The sequence below is a fragment of the Plecotus auritus genome (genome assembly GCF_963455305.1).
Source record: "Plecotus auritus genome assembly, chromosome: 4".
Classification (NCBI taxonomy): domain Eukaryota; kingdom Metazoa; phylum Chordata; class Mammalia; order Chiroptera; family Vespertilionidae; genus Plecotus; species Plecotus auritus.
The window spans coordinates 77706770-77729802 of NC_137775.1; positions in this window are offsets into that span (position 1 = coordinate 77706770).

The following is a 23033-nucleotide window of genomic DNA, read 5'->3' on the forward strand; positions in this document are numbered from 1 at the left end:
TGTTGGGTTAATTTGCATACTCACTCCGGATTGGCTGGTGAGTGTAGCGGAGGTATGGTCAATTTGCATATTTCTCTTTTATTAGTGTAGACTAGAGGCCTGGCACATGAAAATTTGTGCACTCGGTTGGGGGGTGGGGTCCCTCAGCCTGGCCTGTGCCCTCTCGCAGTCCTGGACTACCTGCTGGCAGTCAGATATCCTTAGCACTGCCGCAGAGGCGAGAGAGGCTCCTGCCACTGCTGCTGCGCTCTCCAGCTGTGAGCCTGGCTTTTGGCTGTGCAGTGCTCTCCTTATGGGAGCACACTGACCACCAAGGGGCAGCTCCTGAGTTGAGCGTCTGCCCCCTGGTGGTCAGTGCATGTCATAGCGACTGGTCGTTCCCCTGTTCAGTCGATTTGCATATTACCCTTTTATTATATAGGATTGGTCTCTTCCCCCAGTTCCTAGCACAGAGCTCCTGAAACCCTTATAATTCCCTAAGTGATAGGAACACTGGGGGCATCCTTTGTTCTAATATTTAGTCTTGGACCCCAGTTCCTGACAGGGGGCTCCTGAACCCTTTGTGATTCCCTGAGTGAGAGGAGTGTCTTTTATTCTAATGAAGGAACTCTGCATGGGCTCCTGGAGGCTCCTGGCTCAGGCTGGTTACCAGAAAGAATAAGCCATGAATGGAAGCTTAAAATTTTCAGCCCTGCCCACATTCTCTTGAGAATGGAGAATGGGATTCATGCCTTTATAAATGAGACTCTCGAGAGCTCGCCCCTGCCCCCTTCCCCGTTATGGGGACACAGTGAAAAGACTGGTCTGTGAACTGGAAGCAGAGTCTCACCAGACACTAAATCTGCCAGTACCTGAATCTTGGACTTCCAAGTCTCCAGACTCTGAAAAGTACATTTCTGCGGTTTACAAGCCAGCAGGTCTATGGGATTCTGCTACAGCAGCCTGGAAAGACTAAGGCAACCTCCTTGGGGTGAGTCTCTGACAAAAGCTGTGATGATGAAAACTCTTCTGCTTCACATCCAACCAGAGTGGGTGGAGGCAGCACTCATCTGCTTTCTAGTAATTATAAGCAATGTTCCCTTAGTTTGTGGAACGGCAGCACCCAGACCATGAAAGCCATGGAATTCTCAATGTACCTTGCAGAATGACTCTTTTCTGGACTTTTGTCATTGTGGTAATTTTCCAAAGAAAAACCACAGTGGAAGATATATGTATCTTAAATCATCTAACCTCCTAGCCATAAAACTGAGTCATCAGGAACTTCTGTTTTGCCTGGTAGAACCATCACATTAAGCTGTTGAAGAGTGTAGTCGAGACAGCTGGAGCCCATAATATCTTTTTCTCTACTTCTGGGCACCCAACTGAACTACATTTTCAACTCTTCTGCAGTTAGGCTAAGACCATGTGACTCATTTCTGGCCAACAGAATGAGTGGGGAAAAAGATAGGCTACTTCTATATCAGAATCATCAATAAATCCCACACAAGACTAGTCTAACAGTCAGCGAACTATAGCCTGATGGCCAACCCCAGCCCACCATATGTGTTTGTGCATGACATTTTATTAGGACAAAGTTACAGTTACAGCTGCTTTTCTGTTACAATGGCAGATTTGAGTAATTGCAATAAAACCCTGTGGCTTGCAAAACCAAAATGTTTAGCTTTTTACATAAAAAGTTTGCCAATCCTACACCAGTCCCCTTCTCATCCCATTATGCAATAACCTTAAGAGAGCATAGTTGAAGGGTGTTTGCCCCACAATATGAAAGAAGTCTAATTCTTGAATTACTGCATGTAACAAAACTGTTCCTATCCCCCTGGACCTTATGTGAGTGAAAAATTAGCTTTTATTATTCAACGCCACAGAGATTTTAGGATTGTCTCTTAACAATAGCGAGTGTCACTTTCCCCAAAAGCTCCAAAGGCTTCCATGAATATACCTGTATGTTTTTGGCTAATCATTCTGACTCTTCATTGGCCTGCAAATTGGAAATAGGTCACCCTACAATGGAATCACTGAAAATATCTTTCTTATCATAACAGTATACAAACGCTCATAACTTCTAGCTGCCCAGGATCTAACTCACAGGTGACTCTATAAAAAAATATACAGTATCGTCTGTTTTCTGTGTCTCTGCAAAAGTCAACATTTCCACCAGATAGGACGAAGAGGGCTGATAGATGACTCTCAAAGTCTTTAGTTGTCAGTGTGGATTCATAATTGAGCAAGACTGTGAAAATGCAGAGCTCCCAACAGGAGCACTTCACAGCACATTCCAGAAAAGCTGTTGACCTGCAAGGCCACATGGGAGTTGTTGATGGCTGTTAGCCATTATCTCCCACACAAGATCAGATGTGATAGACAAGGACAAAACCTTGGCAACCATGCCTGTGGATTTCCCTAGTCAGAACTCCACCCGCTCTCCTTCAACAAGGCAGGAATTTCCAATAGTTTTAGGTACATCATCTGATGTATTCTTTAAAACTAAATTTGGATCCTAAAATGAGAGGAGAAACCATCTCAATCAAGACCCAGAGATTTCTTGACTCAGAGAACATGAAAAAGTAGAACACAAAGCGGCTGTGAGACCTTCATTACCTCATTCCTGTGCAGCAACTATAGCCAGAAAAAGCACAAGATCACCTTCACGGGAGCCAATTAACTCTGCTGACAGCGGGACACAAGGAAGAGGTTAGCCCTGAGAATGAGCTCTCAATAGGACGGGAGTGTCTTGATGAAGAGAATTAACCATCTTCTATAATCTGATGCCAGGAAGTCAGAAGAGTGAAACAAAACAGTCAGGAGTATAAGCATATTTCTGATTTTAAGTTGTCCCTTCTTGGTTGGGTTGGCAAGAAAACCCAGGAAAGATGACAAAACAAATCTGAAATTGTGCAATCCAAAAAAGAAGGAAGAAGTTCCAGGTGCTCCACAGCCTGTACTTCTGAAGACTAGTAAGTGATTTACAAACTCTCTTCCAGGCCTGGTTTTTAGCAGGCATGGTATATGTTATGTACACATAGTTATCTTTGAATTGCAGTATAATTGCTAATCTAAGCATATTGGTTTTCAACCAGAATTGTACTTGTAAAAGGACATATGAACATTTATTCTATGTACAAATGTCCTTATTAAAAATCTCTTTAAAATGTTTTTTAACAGAACATCCTACATAATAAAAGGCTAATATGCAAATTATCCCCTCGACCTGGAGTTCGACTGGGCGGTCAACTGGGAGTTTGATCAGGGGGTGGGGCTGGCCAGCCAACTGCCCTTGGCCATCCCACCGGCTGGCCCCACACATGATCAGCGCCCCCACCCCAATCAGGGGCACATCAGCCAGACGCCACCCCTGCATGAATTCATGCACGGGGCCTCTAGTATGTAAATAAAAGTCATATGTTTCCTAACCAAAGATTTTTGGTAATGATTCTCAGAAGAAATCATTTATTATCTTTTAATCTTACTAGGATACCGGTCAGAAAATTATAACATGCATAAAACAGACCCCCAAAAAAGTATACTCTCATTGTCACCCTGCCTCCTTACAAGGATCACCTCCCTCTGTTATATTGGCAGAAAAGAGATGGGTTTTCTGCGTCCTTCCTGTAGTGCCTGTTCCACAGTCTGTCACTACCAGGGGCTGTCCCTGGCACTTAGAGCACCAGAATGGACCAGCCTAATGCCCCTTAGGCCCCTGGAGAGCTGATTCGGGGCAAGTTACATTTGCCTTTACTCTCACTTTATTCTTAACATATCACGCAGAGCTGTATGGGAGTATTCAACCTTACTCAAGGTTTGGGGAAATAAAAGAGAATTATGCATAGGAGAAAACTGAATTATATAACAAACATGGCTTTTCTCAGTGTCCAAAGATAAAACATCAAGATAAATAAACTTTCCCAGGACTCCTCCACCTGTCACATCTCATTCACAACCTTTCTCTGCTATCCTGAGGTCTGCACTCTTCTACTTGTTACTTTCTATTTCACTCCCAACCCCGTGTGTATCTGGAGCCCCACCTCATGGTAAATCCCACTATCTGTCCACAGGTGCTGTTTTCAAACCAGATTCTTCTCTTTCTCCCAACTAGTACATTTCCCCAAATCAGGTGGATTTGGAGGGCCTCAGCTGTGTGATCAGTGGCTGTATTTGCCTTGAGGAATGAAGTATAAACTTGGTACTCCAGGACAGAGGGGCCTGACACCCTTCACAATTTCTTTGCCAGGTTTCAAGCTACCTTTTCATTTTCCCAGCCATTGAAACACTTGCTCACCTACACACAGAGATACATATACAATCACCAACACACATAAGACAAGTATTAAATATCTTAATATGTGCTAAATAGTACTAAGACATTTTTTTCTTTCCTTTTTTTAAAGAAAAGATCCTTTAGTATCAAATTATGTCTGCTGAGACTATAAAGTAGACATGGCTCAGTTATCCTTCTCTTAATAGCCGCTCCCTTAACAGCACAATGACTGGGTCAGTTTCCAAGTCTGGTAGCAGTAAACTAGCTGGGCCTGACCCACCTTCCTGGCCTTCCAATGAAAAGACCCATGAAACAGAAAAAGACTCAAAGTTGTAACAATTTCAGTAAAGAATATCAATAAAGGAATTTCCCAATTTGGAAAAACAATTCATCTCTAAATACAAAGCAGATGAAGGGATGTGAGAAATAATTAGCACCTGCATCATTTCTAAAGCACTTCAATATGTAGAGATAAAAGGTGGGTAAAGGCTTCCAGTCACCCCTAATTTATATGTTTGAAACTGCAATAATATACCAGACAGCTGAGAGTCACTCTTCACCCCATTCTATAAGGAAGCTCTTTATCCAAAGGAGCTCTTATATCAATGTCTCTTTGCATCCATCCAGGAACCCACAGATCCCAATAATGTAACACAGGGCAGTAATACAGCAAGAGTACAACTCTGGTGGTCCAGAGCCTGATTTGCTGCATTGGTTGACAATTGTGATGAAGGAAGTATAGTTTAGCAGTGAAGATTATGAACACTAGAATCAGACAGATGTGAGTTCTAGTCCTGACTCTTCTACTTACTAGCTATGCAACCTTAAGAAAAATTTTTTGTTGTTTATTCTCACCTGAGTATATTTTTTCCACCGATTTTTAGAGAGAGTGGAAGGGAGAAAGGGAGGGGGAAGAGAGAGAGAGAAACATAGATGTGAGAGAGACACATCATTTGGTTGCCTCTTGCATGAGCCCCGACTGGGGCTGGGGATCAAACCTGCAACCCAGGTATGTGCCCTTGACTGGGAAGCAAACCCAGGACTTTTCAGTACTAGGGAAAATAATTTAAACTGCCTGAGTCCCTACTTTTTATTTGCAAACTTAGAATAATATCTCATCTGATTGTTTTGAAGACAAAAATAGTTAAGAACTTGTCACAGTGTTTGGCGCATGGTAACCACTTAATAAATAGTATTCAAAAGTAGGCAGGGTAATGAAATAACTTAGAAAACAGTTGGGAGCCTGAGCTTCCCTTCCAGCTAGATGTGATTAGGTTCAGCTATGTGTAACTAAGTTCTGGCCAGTTAGACATGAGCAGAAATAATGTGAGCAGCATTGGGATCATGTACTTGAAAAAAGATCTTCCTCTTTCCATTTTTATTTCTGCTGGATGAAATATTGACATGGTAGTAAGCCATTTTGGACAATACAGATAAGGGAAACACATCAAGCAATAAGACTTCTGCTCCAACTTAAACCATTGCTCTCTAGACCTGACCCACAGCTGTCATTCTAAGACTGCCTGCATTTCTCTCTTTAGTTAATTACTTGTGTTCCCAGATTTCAGGTCCTGCCTTATTTCATTCCCTCATTTTGCTTCATTCAAGAAGAGTACATGGAAGATAAATTTTCTATGTCCCTGAATATCTAAAAATGTATTTTCTCTTCATGTTGAGTGATAGTTCCTTTTCTGTCATTTTTTAAAAATATATTTTTAGTGATTTCAGAGAGGAAGGGAGAAGAAGAAAGAGATAGAAACATCAATGATGAGAAAGAATCATTGATCGGCTGCCTCCTACATGCCCCCTACTGGGGATCAAGTTCGTAACCTGGGCATGTGCCCTTGACTGGAATGGAACCTGGGACCCTTCAGTCTACAGGCTGATGCTCTATCCACTGAGCCAAACAGCTAGGGCTTCTTTCATATTTTTTAACATTATGCTCTACGCAGGGGTCCTCAAACTTTTTAAACAGGGGGCCAGTTCACTGTCCCTCAGACCATTGGAGGGCCGGACTATAGTTTAAAAAAAAAACTATGAACAAATTCCTATGCGCACTGCAGGCCCGGGACAAGTCGGCTGCTAAGCAGGACAGGCAGCAGCACCCGGCGGGCCGGATAAATGTCCTCAGCGGGCCGAATGTGGCCCGTGGGCCATAGTTTGAGGACCCCTGCTCCAGAATCCACTATTTCCCTTGAAAAGTCTGAGAAATATTCAGTAGATCTCTTCCATTTTAAGAATCATGTCATTCTTTGGCTGTGAGAAGCTACATGCTTTTAAAACTTTCTCAGTTGAATCTTTCTGCTCTCTCTTTCTGGAAAACTTATTATCATATGTTGAAATTTCTAAAATTATTCTCTATGTCCCTTAACTTTATCCCATATTTTCTTTTTATTGTCTTCTCATTTTATATTATGATATTTCCTGAACTTTTCCAGTTTTTCTATTAAAATTCTATATTAGTAAGCATAACAATATTTACTAAGAATGCTTTATTGTCTATAGGCATTCTTTTTCACTGCATGCTGCTCTTATTTGTGCATGCAATGCTTTCTAAAATTATCAAATTATGTCAAACTCCTTATATGGATCATCTTATTACTTCCTAGAATCACTCTCTGTGTGATGAGGAACAATTATTATTACTTTACACATAAGGGAAAAAAAATCTTAGGCAAAGTTACATTAGTTGTTTAAAATCATAAAATAAAGTAATTAAATTAGGATTCCCCCCTCAAGTAGCCTGAATTTAAAATTAAGAATTTTAGTGACCACATTATAATAACCTCATTTTCTTCGGTTGTATTATAGCAGGTTGAATAATGAACTCTCAAATATTTTCACATCCTAATCCACAGACCCTTAGAATATTGTACCTTACGTGGCAAAAGGGACTTGGTAGATGTGATTAAGTTAAGGATCTTGAGGAGATTATTCTAGATTATCTATGTAGATCCAATGTTATCACACTCCTTAAAAGATGAAAGAGGGAGGCAGAAAAGTCTGAGAAGGAGCAGAAGTTACAGTGATGTGACTGCTGCCTTTGAAGATAGAGGAAGGGGCCATAAACCAAGAATGCAGGCAGCTGGTAGAGAAAGGAAACATTCTAATTTCCATTTTCCCCATTATAATTTATTTGTGATAGGTAAGAGATTGAGAGGGGACTCCCCAAAGTATGGTCTTTGGTTACTGTTTACTGAAATAATACTTGGATTAATTCAAATGTATCTCTAAATGAATGATTCCATATAAAAGCTAAGTTTAAATGAGATTCAAAATTGATGTTAATTTACTTCACAAGTTTCAGTATGACAGGTTATTCTTCTATATAATTCTTGGAGTTAGGGTAAACCAATAAAAAAGTATTTGGATTCCAAAAAAACTAGGCATCCTTTTCCACATTGCACTAAGAACTCAGCAATTATATTATATAAATTTAAGTGTTTTTAGGTACAAGTGATCTTTTTTTTTTTTTTTTTTTTTTTTTTTTTTTTTTTTGCAGGGGGCACGGGGCGGGGGGGTGCATGATTGTGGTGGTGAGGTGTAGAATCCAGTCTAGGGCACTGCCTGAACCAGTCTTCCCAGAGGAAGCCCAATCTCTTGGGTTCTCGGGAGTTCTGTGAGGTTGGGCAGAGGAGTCCTGGGATAAGAAACACCTGGGTGCCACAGTTGGCAGAGACCCTTGTCCCAGACTTATGGGTAAGATATCGCCCTAAAACCACCTAACAAGCAATGATAATTTGTACCTCAAAACAGTTGTATCAGTTCTCACCATACACAATTGAAGACACAGATTTTCTAATTTTTCTTTTCACCAATTCTAAAGTTTTACAGATAGCCAAACCCAACCAACTGTTCTTCCTCTTTAGATTCACCAAGCCCTGTATATTCTATCTCTGGCATATCCCTGGCTCCTTCTCTGCATTCCCATTGCCTTACTTGTGGCATCCCCATCACCCCAAACACTATCACAAGCTCCAGTCTGATCTCCCTAACTCCAGTCAAGCTACCTTCCAAAGCTTCCAGCTGATAAATCACAAGACTATATCCTCCCTAACTGAAGATACCTAAGAGCAGGTGCTTTAAATCACCTTAGTCAGGAAGATAGATAAGAAAAATAAAAAAGCAATTAGAGCAAGACTAATCCAAGATAAAGGTGAAATTAACCAGAAAATGACCCCAGACCCCATTATACCCTCATTTTAATACATCGGCATACTAAACATGCCCAGAAACCTAATGAATACTCTGTTGAGATCCTCCCCTGGGACCTCCCCTAAAATTCCCGCTGATAGAAAATAGATAAAACCCTCAGGACAAAGGATACCAACCCTCCCTTTTCTTTGAGCATGCCCTCACCTCCCCCCACCCCGCCCCCACTTCCCCAGGCATGTACTTTTGCTTCTCCTATCCTAAACTCTAAGAGTACCCATGAGACTTGCACACAGGGGAGCAATAGGCAACTCGTCCTGGGCTTACCCCCTGATCCTGTCTTCAGGGGCCCTTCCTTTGCCTCACTGTCCCAAGCTTTAATAAACTTACTCACTTTCACCTGTATTTCAGTCTTGAAATTCCTTCACGAGTCGAGAACCTGGAGGTCACCTGATATGCTAAAGGTCCCAGACAGTGTTGGGAGAGGGCCAGGCCCTACGAGGAACTGTCCAGTAACAAGAGCAAAGCAGGTCAAGATTACTGGAAAACATGACTTTCAATAGCAAATGGCACATCAGTACACTGATCGTTCTCACTGAAGAGAACCTTCCTTTTGACAAATAGCTAGTCTCTCTCATGAGGCCCAAATCATCAAGGTTTTCTACATTTCACAGCCTCCTATTCATCTCATACTCTCTGATTTTAGGGTCGGCCTCCTCCCAGGTCTCGCTTCCATCCAAAGGGGAACAGTGTTACCCCTTCAAACCTCCACCTTTCACTCTGGCTTGCTTGGTCTTTGGCCCAGGCTTCCTGCATGGATGAAGGTCTTTGGGGGGTGGGGGCAGGGGGGCGAGATTTAAAGGCAGTTTGATGTCGGGAAGTAAGAGTTAAATCCATTTTTAAAAAATATGTTTTTATTGCTTTCAGACAGTAAGGGAGAGGGAGAGAGCGATAGAAAGATCAATGATGAGATAGAATCATTGATAGGTTGGTTGCCTCCTCCACTCCTGCATGCCCCACACTGGGGATGGAGCCTGCCACCCAGGCATGTGCCCTGACCAGGAATTGAACAGTGACCTACTGGTTCATAGGTCAACACTCAACCACTGAGCCATGCCACCCAGGTGAGTTAAAGCCATTTTTAACCCCCTGGTAATGTGGGGAGAGTCTTCTTATCCCCAACCCCCAACCCTTACCCTTTGAGGGAACTGTCTCTGTGGACCAGGGAATGGGCTGTTGGTGGATTGTAATAGGGCATTGATCTTTAGTAAAGCAACCACCCAACAGGAGTCAACTTGGTGCCTGAAAAGCATGTGAAGTGAAAGGAAAAGGAGGAAAATCACTTCACTGCCATCCAGGCAGCTGCGTACACCTGTCAGCCCCATTTTGGGGTGGGTGACTTGATAGAACTTTTGTTTTCCTATTCAAGTGTTGGAGGTCTAAGTTGCCCACCCATGCAGGAGCAATATGTCATATAAGTAGAGTTGTTCGTAGACATAGCTATCATGAGTTTTAATAGATTCCCAGCACTATGTTTTAAGTTATTTTTCAAGCTTGTACGTATGTTTTATTTTTTTTTTTCTTGTTAGTAATTGAAATGATCAGGCTCCGAGTGAACTCCTTCTAAAAAGCCACTTTAACAACAATCACCCCTGTTGGGTCTTTTTCTGTAAATGTATTTTCCTTTTTCTTTGTATTCTATTTTATTTAAATGTAGTTGGTATATAATATTACGGATATATTGTCCACAGGCGGTTTCTGTCTAGTGTAAAACTGATGGTCTGGCTTAATAAATGGTTTTGAAGTACGTGATTGGTATTATGAAATTATGACTAAAACATAAAAAAATTTAAAAATCATCTCCTCTGAAATATCTGATAAGCTCTCTCTTCTCCAGTGGGGTTCAATATTAACAGTGGCCTCTTAGAGCTGTTAGGCAGGGAAGGGAGAATCAGGGGAGAGGAGTGAGTTTTGGAGCCAGACAAGCAGAGAGAAGCTAGCACTGAAGCATGCTGGGAGAGGACCTGAGTCTACCCACACTCAACAGTGTCACCTGCTGAAACCAACTACTCCTCTCCTCTCCGCCCCGCCCTCTCCAGCAATAATCAGCCTTGTCCTCCGAAGACTGTCCAAACCTGTAGTGGACTTTTATGAGTTGATTTGAGCCAAATTGATGATAATTGCTTAGAAGTAAGATCTAAACTGCACCCGAGAATGACAGTTTGCAACTTCTTTCATGTATTTGGAATTAAGGAGGGAATGGAAGAAAGATTACATGAAGGTGGGAGAAAGCAAGGCTGAGATTGGGTTACAGGACAGTTAAAGAGATTATGCTCCCAGAGGGTGTGGAAAAGAGGAGTACCTCTGACATTTCAAAGGTGTGTTCATCTATAAGCACAAAGCAATGGCTTGCTTAAAGACGTTTTATTAAAGAAGTTATAGGCCTGGGGCATGACTACCCACCATGGCCTTTCCAGTTAGGAATTTATGATTAGATCACCCTGTGAGGTTACTTTCAGGTAGGCTTATTACTGCACCCCTTTTTGATACAGTCTAATTTCTGAACTTCCCCAGGGAGGTCAATCATTCCCTAATTCTTATTGAACTTTACTTCAGCTAAGCCAAAACTTTGTCACAGTTCCCCATCTATGAAAATGGTGAGTTCCTCATCTTCTGAGCCCCTGTTACTTTAAAAATATAAAAACCTGTCTCAATATCAAGGATGCCCAAGATAAGGTAAATCATAGGCATTGATTGAGGGAAGAGCAGGATTTACACTTTGCTCCTTTTTGAGTTGTAACTCATTAAATGGTGAGAGATTGAGATGGGTCAACCCAATATTCAGTCAGCAATAACAGGAGAGAGACTGCAAAAGCTTTAATAGAAAAGCTATTGCACTAGATTCTCTCTTTGCCATGCCAAATTGAAACACACCACACACACACACACACACACACACACACACACACGCACACACGCACACACACACACACACATTCTCATAGCCTCTGTCTTACTAGTAGTCTGCTCAGGCTACCATAACAAAATACCACAGTCTGGGTGGCTTACACAATAGAAATGTATTTCTCACAGTTCTAGAGGCCAGAAAGCTCAATATCAAGGTACTAGAAAGGTAGGTTTCATTCTGAGGCCCCTTTTTCTCGGTTTATAAGAGCCCAGGATCTCACTGTGTGCTCACATAGCCTCTTCTTTGTGTCCACAGTGGGTGGTGAGGGAAAACAAGGAGAGAACAATCTCTGGGGTCTCTTCTTAATGGGGCACTAATTCCCTCATGACGGACCCATCCTGCTGACCTTATCTAACTCATTACCTCCTAAAGGCACCCTCTCCAAACACCATTGCATTGCAGGTTAGGGCTTTAACATACGAATTTTGAACACAAACATTCAGTCCATAATATCCCATAATATCCACAAAATAAATAGCATCTAATACTTTGCATGACTTGAGCTCTGTGAATCATGTATTCTTCACAGGAAAGTACATTCACTAGTGTATTACTTTTCCAGTGTATGGCATATGTGTGTGTGTGTATGTATATATATATATATATATATTATATATATATATATATATGTATATATATATATATATATATATATACATATATATATATATATATATATATATATATATATGCTTAAGCATTATCTATAGTTCTTTTTGTATCATTTATTGTCTTCCTTTCATTTACAACTGTTTGCTATACCTGTCACATTGACATTAACACAGATGTTTTCTTCAACTTAAACAACTTCACTTCTGATTTCTAGTCACCACCATAGTCTATCTCCTGCTGCTTGTTCACAGTTACCAGCATGTCAGTTGAACTAGCTCAAGTGGTCCCTCGGTGGCTATTTCTACCCTGAGAAGGAGAAGACAACTATTTGCAACAATTCTTCATGCAGGTATGTAAAAAGTCCACTTAAGGTAGAATGCATTGTCTGTCTTCCTGAAGTATTACACAAATGCATAGTACTCTTAGCCATTTAAACACAAGGTGTCAAAACATTCTTATATAAAACAACATTGATTGTTACAGAGATTCTACAGGGATCATATCTTTATTAATATTTTAATGGAAGTTTTCAATTCCCTGAAGCAGAAAGGTAATTTCTGTTTGGTTTATTTTCAGAAAGGAAAAAAAAAAAACTTAACTCCTGTAACCAGCTTAGAAGAGACAAGATGGAAGGGAAATTGGTGCAAACAGAATGAACAGAAGTGCAGCCATTTGAAGTCAGCAGAGAACAAATCCTATAGTACTGTAACATAAAAAGAAAAATCTATCACTGACAAAAGGGACTGTCTAAGGACACTGGTCTCCTTTGAAGGTGTGGAGAAGCAGTTCAGAATAACAATGATGGCCATTGCAATGACTACAATTTGTGCATTATAAATGGTATGTTTTTAATAAGAACACTGATCTATCTCTTTGTTAGAAATATCCTATTTCTCCCCAGGTCATTTTTCATGTTCTTCTCCCTGAACACATCCTCTTTTTTCTAACAAAGCAGCCAGATCCACATTAATGGCATAAAATGGATCTGAGTAAAAAACAAATTGTGTAATGTAACTAGAATAGCACTGTCCCTATCAACTGAATTGCAGTTGACCTTGAGGGAAGGTTAGAAGTTACAGCCCTAAGGATGTTCATTGGAGCTGAAAAACGCCGACTGTGGAGGTGACGGCACACTGAAGAAGACAGAAGGAATGACAGCTGGTTTGTTCTACCAATATGGATGCTGGGTAATTCATGGTGCAAACAGTAAAGCCGGCCTCCCAAGATAGTTGTGAGCCATGGAATGGCTTCCCCTTGACAGCAAACTATCCCTATTGCAAAATGAGAGTAAACCACCCTTAACTAGAGCTCACTGTGACTGGTTCTTTAACAAACCTACAATGTATACGCAGTCAGCCCTCTGTATCTGTGGGTTTCCCATCCTCAGATTCTACCAACTGTGGATCAAAAATATTTGGGGGGGGGGGGGGAGGGAAGTTACATTGTTGCTGATGTATACAATGTAGTTATAAGCCTATGATGGTTGTCTTTGTATTGAACATACAGATTTTTTTCTTGTCATTATTACCTAAACAATATAGAATAACAACTATTTACATGGCGTTCACATGATATTAGGTATTGTAAGTAATATAGAGATGATTTAAAGCATACAGAAGAATGTGCTTAGGTTGTACGCAAATTACCAGGCCATTTTATGTCAGGGGCTTGAGCATCTGTGGATTTGGGTATCTGCAGGCATTCTGGAACCACTCTCCCAGGGACGCCAAGGGACAACTCTATAGCCAAATGTGTGTTGTTTCTCACAGGCATCATTGGGAGCTTTATATGTTTGCTTTATTAGAGACACCATTTTTCAAATAACTCCAAGATGAAATGGGGGTAGGCATTCCAAGAAGAGGGAAGAGCAGTGAGACACACGGAGTTTAAAGGGCACCATGGCCAGCATTATTAGCAGAGTGAACAGGGTGGTTGGTAGAAGAGGCAGGCAGAGTGGCCGGGGCAGCTGGGTAACATATTGGACCTGATAGATTACGAAATAGTAGAGTTTAGAATTTATTTTCAGTTTGATGGGAAGCCATTAAAATATTTAACCATCGAAATGACAAGTTACATGTAAAAATCTCTCTGCTAATTGAAGAACGGAGCATGGAAGGTCAAGCACAGCAGCAGAGACCTTTGCTAGGGTACAGTGAGGTAATGGTGGCTCAGTGGTGGAGCAGCAAAGGAGGTGGTGGGAAGGTGTTAGACTGGCTTTCTGATCTGGATGTGGATGAAACAAAAGGAATAGTAGATGTGAAAAAGTAAAGTGTGGAAAACCAGTTCTTTATTACTCTTTCAAACACTGAAGGTATGAGATTAGGAGACTGTTTTGTTTCTTTACAAATATTTGCCTCTATCCTTCTTAAAGAAATAGTAAGAAAAATATTAAATTAAGAAAAATAGTGCTGTTTTAAGTTTAAAATTAGTATACTTTAGTGCCAATTATTCAAAATTTCAGAATACCCTTTTGTTTATTTATTCCATAATGATTTACTGATCACTTACTGTATATATAGTGCCATGCTAAGTAATAGAAATTCAAAGATGGATAAGATACAGTACAATTTAGCAACAATGTCAAATCCACAAAATATAGCTCGCAAGTATAAACACACCTAAACTCTTCATCGCTATTTCGTGAAGGTATCTACAACCTCTCGGTCAAATTATACCTCCCAAACATGTATTTTTTTCATGTAATATATCTACATATGTTGTAGTAAGGGCAATAATCTTGGACTTGGTTTGGTGTACTCTTGGTTTGGTTTGATGTTGTCTCATAATTATATAAGAAATGAGCAATCAGGGGCCTCAGAGAAGGTAAAGCTAGTTCTACTCCCGCAGTTAGGGGAGGTATGTCTTGAAGAATCCGTTGTCTTTTTCACAAGTCTTCAGTATCCTCATTCTCAAGTTTGAGATAGCAATACCTACCCAAATACCTCCTGGGATGTTTAAGTGGTACATGTCATCCTTTCTATCTCTGTATGATTGCCCTCTAATATTCCAGTTATGGACATTTACATAATTATCTCCTCTCATAACTCTCAATAATCATCCCTTTCATTATTAAGTTGTGGCTTGACTCTCCCACTAAAGGAAAGTTTCAGCCTCATGAATTTCCACATTAGCTATCCTTGCCCACTTATATTTTAATTTTGCAGTTGAGTTCTAATGTTATTTATCCTTTGTGCAATTAGATTTCAAGTTTCTCAAGGCTGGAATTTGATTAATTAAAATACAGCCATGGTGCCTCTGTCTAGAAGGCTTAATATATATTAATAATCATTTTAATATCAAAACAAATTAAAGGAAAGCCCAAGCTATTAACATTGTACCTCGGGATAAATTCTGTGTGTAAACAGAAATGTTGCACTCCCTATTTCTTTATGTACATCTTTAAAATATTACTTATTCTTCCCCCAAAATAGTATGTTTAGAAAAGTAGTTTTTGGAGACCTCCATTTCTAGTCAAGATGAGATAATGCCCTGTCTTAAATAAACAACAACAACAACAAACCCCAAACAAATAAATGTAGCAAGGATTCAAGAGTCTGGACGTGAGAAATAAAGGACTGTGGTCCCTGAAATGCAGAAATAGAACGCATTTCCAGCCTCAGTACAGAAAGGGGAACCCAGGCTGAGCCTGATGAACTTCCTGAGTTGAGGAGACACAGCTGAGAGTCCAGGGAAACCAAAGAAGCTAGAGTTCATAGGACAGAATATCAGGTAGGCGAGAGCCATGTGGAACTAAAAGTGCAAAAATCAGCAGGTCTCGACCCTTGAGTACTGAGCTGAGTGTAGCTTCCCCTTATGTGGGAGGAGGTTATCCACAGCCTGGGAAAGAACCCTTTGAAATGATTGGAAGGAGCAGTGCCATATGTGCACACAGGCCTGGGAGTAGTGTCTATTCAGGCAGCTAGACCCCGAAACCTAATTCATGGGGCATCTGGAGTAATATTTGGAGGGTCTTGCCTCAGTGGTGGGGAATAACTAGTCCTAGACTGAGCATTACTCCTGATCCACCTAACAATCATAAAAATAAGACCTGGAACAATCAAACTAATTCTAAGTAAATTAACAGCATCCTAGAACAAAATTTGAGAAGATTTATAAAAGCACAAAAATATTCAATGCTTAGTTAGATAAAATTGACAATGGCTGTCATCCAATCCAAGATTATCAGTCATGCAAAGAAGCAGGAAAGTATAACCCATAGTAAGGAGAATCAGTGGACTCAGAATTGACGCAGATATTAGAATTATGAGATGGATGTTGAAACAATTTTACAACTATATTCTGTATGTTCCAAAAGTTAAATGGAGGCATTGAAGATATAAAATAGGTCCAAATCAAACTTGAAGATATGGTGATAGAAAATTTACAAAATGAAATACAGAGAGAAAAAAAGATTTTTTAAAAATAAAAAGTGGATCAGTGATCTTGGGACAACTTAAAGTTTCTGGGTACTTGGAGTCCCCAAAGAAGCAGTAAGGGGAAAACAGAAAATATACTGAAGAAATAATAGCTGGATTTTTTTCAAATTTGATGAAAACTAAATCCACTGATGTAGGACTTCAGCAAACCCCAAGCACAAGAAAAAAAAGAAAGAACTATAGTAAAGTACATCATAATCAAACTGCTCAAAACCATGATAAAGAGAAAATCTTAAAAGCAACTAAAAAAACATATTTATAGGGAAACAAAAATAAGGATAATAGCAGATTTCTCTTCTTAGAAAGACACAAGAAAATAAAAGTACAAACCACAAACTAGGAGGAATTGTTTGCAAAGGCTGTATCTGATAAAGGACTAATATATAATATATAAAAATTCAATAATAAGAAAACAATCCATTTTAAAGGGCAAAAGATTTTTAACAGACACTTCACCAAAGAAGATACATGGGTGGCAAATAAGTACACGAAGTTGCTCCACATCATTAATCATAGGGAAATGCAAATTAAAACTACAATTGGATACCGCCACCCATTGGATTGTCTAAAATTAAAAAGACTGACTATATCAAAGGTTGGCAAGCATTTAGAGGAACTGGAACTCTCTATTACCGCACTGCTAGTAGTAATATAAAATGATATTTTATATTGGAAACAGTTTTGGCACTTTATTAAAAAGTTACATATACACACATAATATGCTCAGCCATCTTACTCCTAGTTCTTTTCCCAAGACAAAAGAAGGCATACTAGTAGATCCATACAAAGACTTGTATACAAATCTACCTTTATTTGCAATTGCCCCAAACTGGAAACAACCCAAATTTCCATGAACAGGTGAGTGGGTAAACAAATGGTGGTGCATCCATACAATGGAAAAACTCAGCAATTTAAAAAATTGATAAGTGTAAAACACAGATGATTTTCAAACTAATTATGCTGAGTGAAGGAAGAGAAAAAGATTACATACTCTACAAGTCCATTTTTATAAACATTAGAAATGTACTTAAACCTATATATCACTTAAAAGATGAATTTATCTGTAGTGACAAAACAGTGGTTGCTTGGAGCTGGGATCTGGTGGAAGAGAAAGTGGGATTTGAAAGGGGCATAGGGAAACCCTGGGAGGTAATGGAAATGTTCACTGTCTGGATTATGCTGATACTGTCACTGATTCATACATGTGTCAAAACTTATCAAAATATGCAATGTAAATATGTATGCCCATTATACTTCCAACACTCTGTTAATAATTTTAATATAAAATAAAAAATAAATAAAAGAAAATGGGTTTAATAGATTTTCTTTTTAGAGTAGTTTTAGGTTTATAGCACTAGTAAGCAAAATATGCAGAGATTTCCCATATACCTCGTGCCCCAATACATTCCTCACCAGAGTAGTATATCTGTTACAACTGATGCACTTACAGTGACATATCATTATCACCCAGAGTCCCTGGTTTACATTAGGGTTCGCTCTTTTTGTTGTTGTTGTTGTTAATCCTCACCTGAGGATATTTTTTCCATTGACTTTTAGAGAGAGTGGCAAGGAGGGAGGGAGGGAGAGAAAGAGAAAGAGAGATAGAGAACCATTGATGTAAGAGAGACACATCTATTAGTTGCCTTCCACATGCACCTGGGGATTGAACCTGCAACCCAGGTATGTGCCCTTGACCAGGAATTGAACCCATGACTCTTCGGTGTGTGGGCCAACTCTCTAACCACTGACAACACTGACCAGCCAAGGCATATGGTTCACTCTTGATGTTGTACATTCTATGGGTTTGGACAAATGTATAATGACATATATTCATCATTATTGTGTCATACAGAATAGTTTTGCTGCCCTAAAAATTCTCCATTCTCCATGTAGAAAATAAAAGTTTTATTTAAATTTTTAATACTTTAATTTTATGTGATAATGAATATAAAGTGACATTTTTATCTTTTTTATTAACTCAACTGCCTTTTGGAAAATGAGTAAATGGTTGAAGAATATATATCTTGGTACACTTGGAAATTTCATCTTTAAGTGATATATAGGTTTAAGTACATTTTATGTAAAACTTTATATGCAAGAATTTAGGAGTTCGTGTTTCTTTTAAGAATTTTGTCATTGCTTGGTTGATCTCCTGCATGCTTTGGGCTTTTTGACTCAGTGTTGAAATAATTCTTGATGGAAAAGGATTTCATACTGAGACTCCCTGGTGGACACAATAATGAAGGTTGTTCAGTTTATACGTTTATTTTTTCCAAACTTTACCACTACACTGACCCCCCAAGTATTAAATCTCAGCATGAAGATGTTGCCAAGTTACATTTATACAGCATAGTCATCCATAACACTTCAGGGATTTTATATTATAGTGTCAAGGCTATCTTCTCTTAGCCACTGTAGTTTTTCATAATCATTGGCCCTAACATGATGGCTGCTGCTAATAAAAACAGTATGTTTAAAGATTTTTCTTATCAAGGATATGCCCAACATAAATGTTAGTGCACATTTTCCTGTGTCATTATAAAGTAAAATTCTTTGTTACCTAATTTTTCTCTGCCTAGCTGGATGTAAACACAACACATGTTTTATAGCTCATGGAATTTTCCAAACATAGCATTATTGACATGATAATCTTAGGGAAAAAAATGTTCTGTGATCTCTCTTTCAATTGTGTTTTGATCAATATATTACTAAACTGGTTTCAATACTAGATTTATCATGCTATTTATGTGTTAAACAATGATTTTTTATAATTCTCTCCTCCCCCACCTATTGAGAAAGAAAGGTATTACCTAACAGCTATACAACGATTTTGTAAGCACAAATCACATTAAACTTCAGAAGATCCCAGGCTAACACTCAAAAGTAAAAAAAATCACGTTATAAATGCATTTGATTTCTTGTTAGGACTAAGACAATACAAGTTTTCAGGAGGCCTAAAAACTGTTTTGATGTTTTTTTCTCAGTATTGTTGTAATGGTGCCATTTTTCAAAGTTTTGATACAAATCACAAAAGGTAAATAATCCATGACTTCTTTTTTTTTGGTGGAAGGGGGGACACTATACAAATGTTGATGTGATTAGAGTTGCAGTAGCAAGAACATCCAATGTTGAAAATCATCTTAATGACATTATTTTATTCTTGATAGGAGGATTCTATTATTTATGCATTTGGATTTAATCTAACAAGCCTAAGAATGAATTGCAACAGGAAGCTCCTATTTTACTTTCCAGAAAAACCATGATGGTCAAATACATAGATTTAGCATATATAAACATTTTTAAAGGGGGAGTCTAAAGAATTTCTGGGCTAAGATTAACTAAGAAACAGCACAATTGATTGATAGCACTCTTTTATTCAGATCCAATTATATATGTAACTAGAGGCCCAGTGCTCGAAATTTGTGCACTTGGGGGGTAGAGGGGGGTCCCTCAGCTTGGCCTGCACCCTCTCACAGTCTGGGAGCCCTCTAGGGATGTCTGAATGATGACTTAGCCCCGCTCCCCCCAGGGAGCAGGCCTAAGCTGGCAGTCGGACATCCTTAGCGCTGCCATAGAGGCAGGAGAGGCTCCCGCCACCACCGCTGCGCTCGGCAGCTGTGATCCCGGCTCAGGGCTTCTGGCTGAGCAGCACTCCCCCTATGGGAGCACACTGACCATCAGGGGGCAGTTCCTGCATTGAGCGTCTGCCCCCTGGTGGTCAGTGTGCATCATAGCCACTGGTCATTCCACCATTCGGTTTGGTCTATTTGCATATTAGCCTTTTATTATATAGGATTCCTGGTATTTTTAACTGAAGACCCAAATATGGCCTGAAAGTGGGAGAACATTAACTGACAGGAGGTAAAAGATAAATTGTATTGCATGAGAAACCTAGAAATCAAAGTAGCTCCCAAAATGTACTTATAAACTTGTTTATTGGGCTGGTTAACCAACAGTGGTGGGTGGCACACTATTGGGAAAGGAGAGTAAGGAGTGTTGGTAGAGAAGAGGCTTTCTCTGGATGCTGGAAACTTCTCTGTTCTCTGGCAGTTAAAGGCTATAGTAGGAAATAACTAGGAAACTGATATCTTCATAAGAAGAAAACTTGGGGACTATAATTAAGGAAATAAGTTTAATCCCTGATTTTATCAGCCAATGTTTAAGACATATTATTTCTGGATTTCAGAGTAAGTGAGCAAAGACATGGTTGAGGCAGCTAGGAACCACCATGTGCCTAGAGCCAAGGAGATTAGATAATCATCAATGTCTGGTTTCAAAGCATGAGAGTCAAGAAGATTTGGGGGTCTGTCAAGAATGCTCAGATGAAAACACTTCATACATGTTCAGCCATCATAAACAGTTAATGACTTTGGCAGTATGTACATCACTTATAATAGAGAAACACAAATTATAACTAAAATGAGATACCATAGGTTATATCAACTTGGAAAAAATTTAAAAGTTTAATGTTGTTGTTGGTACATTGCTGACAGAAATAGAAATTTCTGCAACTTCTAAGGAAAGCAATTTGGCAATATGTGTCAAAATGACAAGTACCCACACCCTTTGACACAGCAATTCCACTTCTAGTAATTTTTTCCTACAAATGGATTCACAAATGTGCAAGATGACCTAATCATTTAATAAGTATACAGAATTAACACCAACTATATACCAGAACTTATTTTGCTGGAGGTAGAGCAGCAAACAATAGTCTCATGAGGCTTATACTGGTTGGGGAGATAGGCTATAAATAAATAAACATATAACAGGTCAAGTGTTGGTATGAAGGAAAGGAAAGTAGAGTAAGAGGGCCAGGAAGTAGTGAGGGAAGGATGCTGTTTTATATAAGGTAAGGAGGTGACATTTAATATGTTTTGTTTGTTTGTTTTAGTTGATTTTTTAGAGAGAGAGGAAGGGAGAGGGAGAGATAGAAACATCAATGATGATAGAGTATCATTGATTGGGTGCATCCTGCACACCCCCACACTGAGGATGGAGCCCACAACCTGGGCATGTGCCCTGACCCAGAATCAAACTGAGACTTCCTGGTTCATGGGCCACCACTCAACCATTGAGCAACACTGGCCAGGCAGGAGGTGACATTTAAAAGAGACCTGAATGAAATGAGGAAACAAGCTATGCGGGTATCTGTGAGAAGAGGGTTCTAAATACACATCATTGCGGCAGTGTTCATGAAAAATTTAAAACAACCTAAATGTCATCAATAGGGGCCTGGCTAATTGAATTTAGATGGCTAGATACATACAAACATACAACATTATAGTATAAATAAGTATATTGTATACATGTGTGTGTAAACAGAGAAAAAAATGGTAAAGTGATTATGGAGGAGTCCTGAGTGGCTGAGGTTACTGACATTTTTTTTAATTTTTAAATTTTTTAATTACAGTTGACAGTCAATATTGTATTAGTTTTAGGTGTGCATCATAGTGCCTGGACACTTATATAACTTACAAAAGAATCCCCCCAATAGTACTGACTTATTTTTCACTAAATCTCTCTTTGTACCTTTCAAATCTGGTACGACTTGCACGTACTCGGTTTCATATACAAAACATTATATTACATGGCTTATGTTAAATAAACAGTTAAATTTGACTGAGGTAAAACTATCTGTCCTGTGTAAAATATTTCTGGGAGTTCTGGAAATTCCAAATAATAATATTCTACAATCTAAAGTACAGGGAGAAATTTACATACAAATACATGTCACATGTGTGACACTAAGAATATTTCCAGACTTACAGATAAAGACATGTTACTTGGAGAATATTTCTGGAATTTTTTTTTTTAACATATTTTATTGATTTTTTACAGAGAGGAAGGGAGAGGGATAGAGAGTTAGAAACATCGATGAGAGAGAAACATCGATCAGCTGCCTCCTGCACACCCCCTACTGGGGACGTGCCCGCAACCAAGGTACATGCCCTTGACCGGAATCGAACCTGGGACCTTTCAGTCCGCAGGCTGACGCTCTATCCACTGAGCCAAACCGGTTTCGGCTGGAATTTTTTTTTTAACAGGGGGAAAATTGTACCTTTGGAGAGAGCAATTTGAGCAACATCATCATCTATATCACTAAATGAGGCTGAATCTCACAGATCCATAGTATCTTGTCAAATTTTTAAGAATTCATAGTACTACTCTTTCACATGAAAGAAAGAAATGCTATATATTTCCCCTTCCATATTTTAATTTAAAAAAATGGTCACAAAAAAAGGCCTCAAATTGAAAACAAATTCCAGCCAAAAACCTAACTCCGCAAATCAGAACAGACACACCAACCCTGAACTCAAGGTTCTCACGAACACTTGATGTTAAAAACTCCGTACATTCCATTTCCCTGTCTTTTTCTTTTTGTAGGAATATACATTTATTAGGAAGCCATAGATTTGCTGTGGACAGATAAGCTACAGGACATAAGATGGCTTTAACTATTGGACAAATTTCCAATACTTAACTGATAAAGCTTGCTTGTGCTGACTTACTCTATTGACTGGGTGTACCACATCCTGACGGCTGTAATCCACGTCCCCAGTTGATATCATCAACCACTCAGGTGTGAGGATGGCAGCAGCCCATGCTG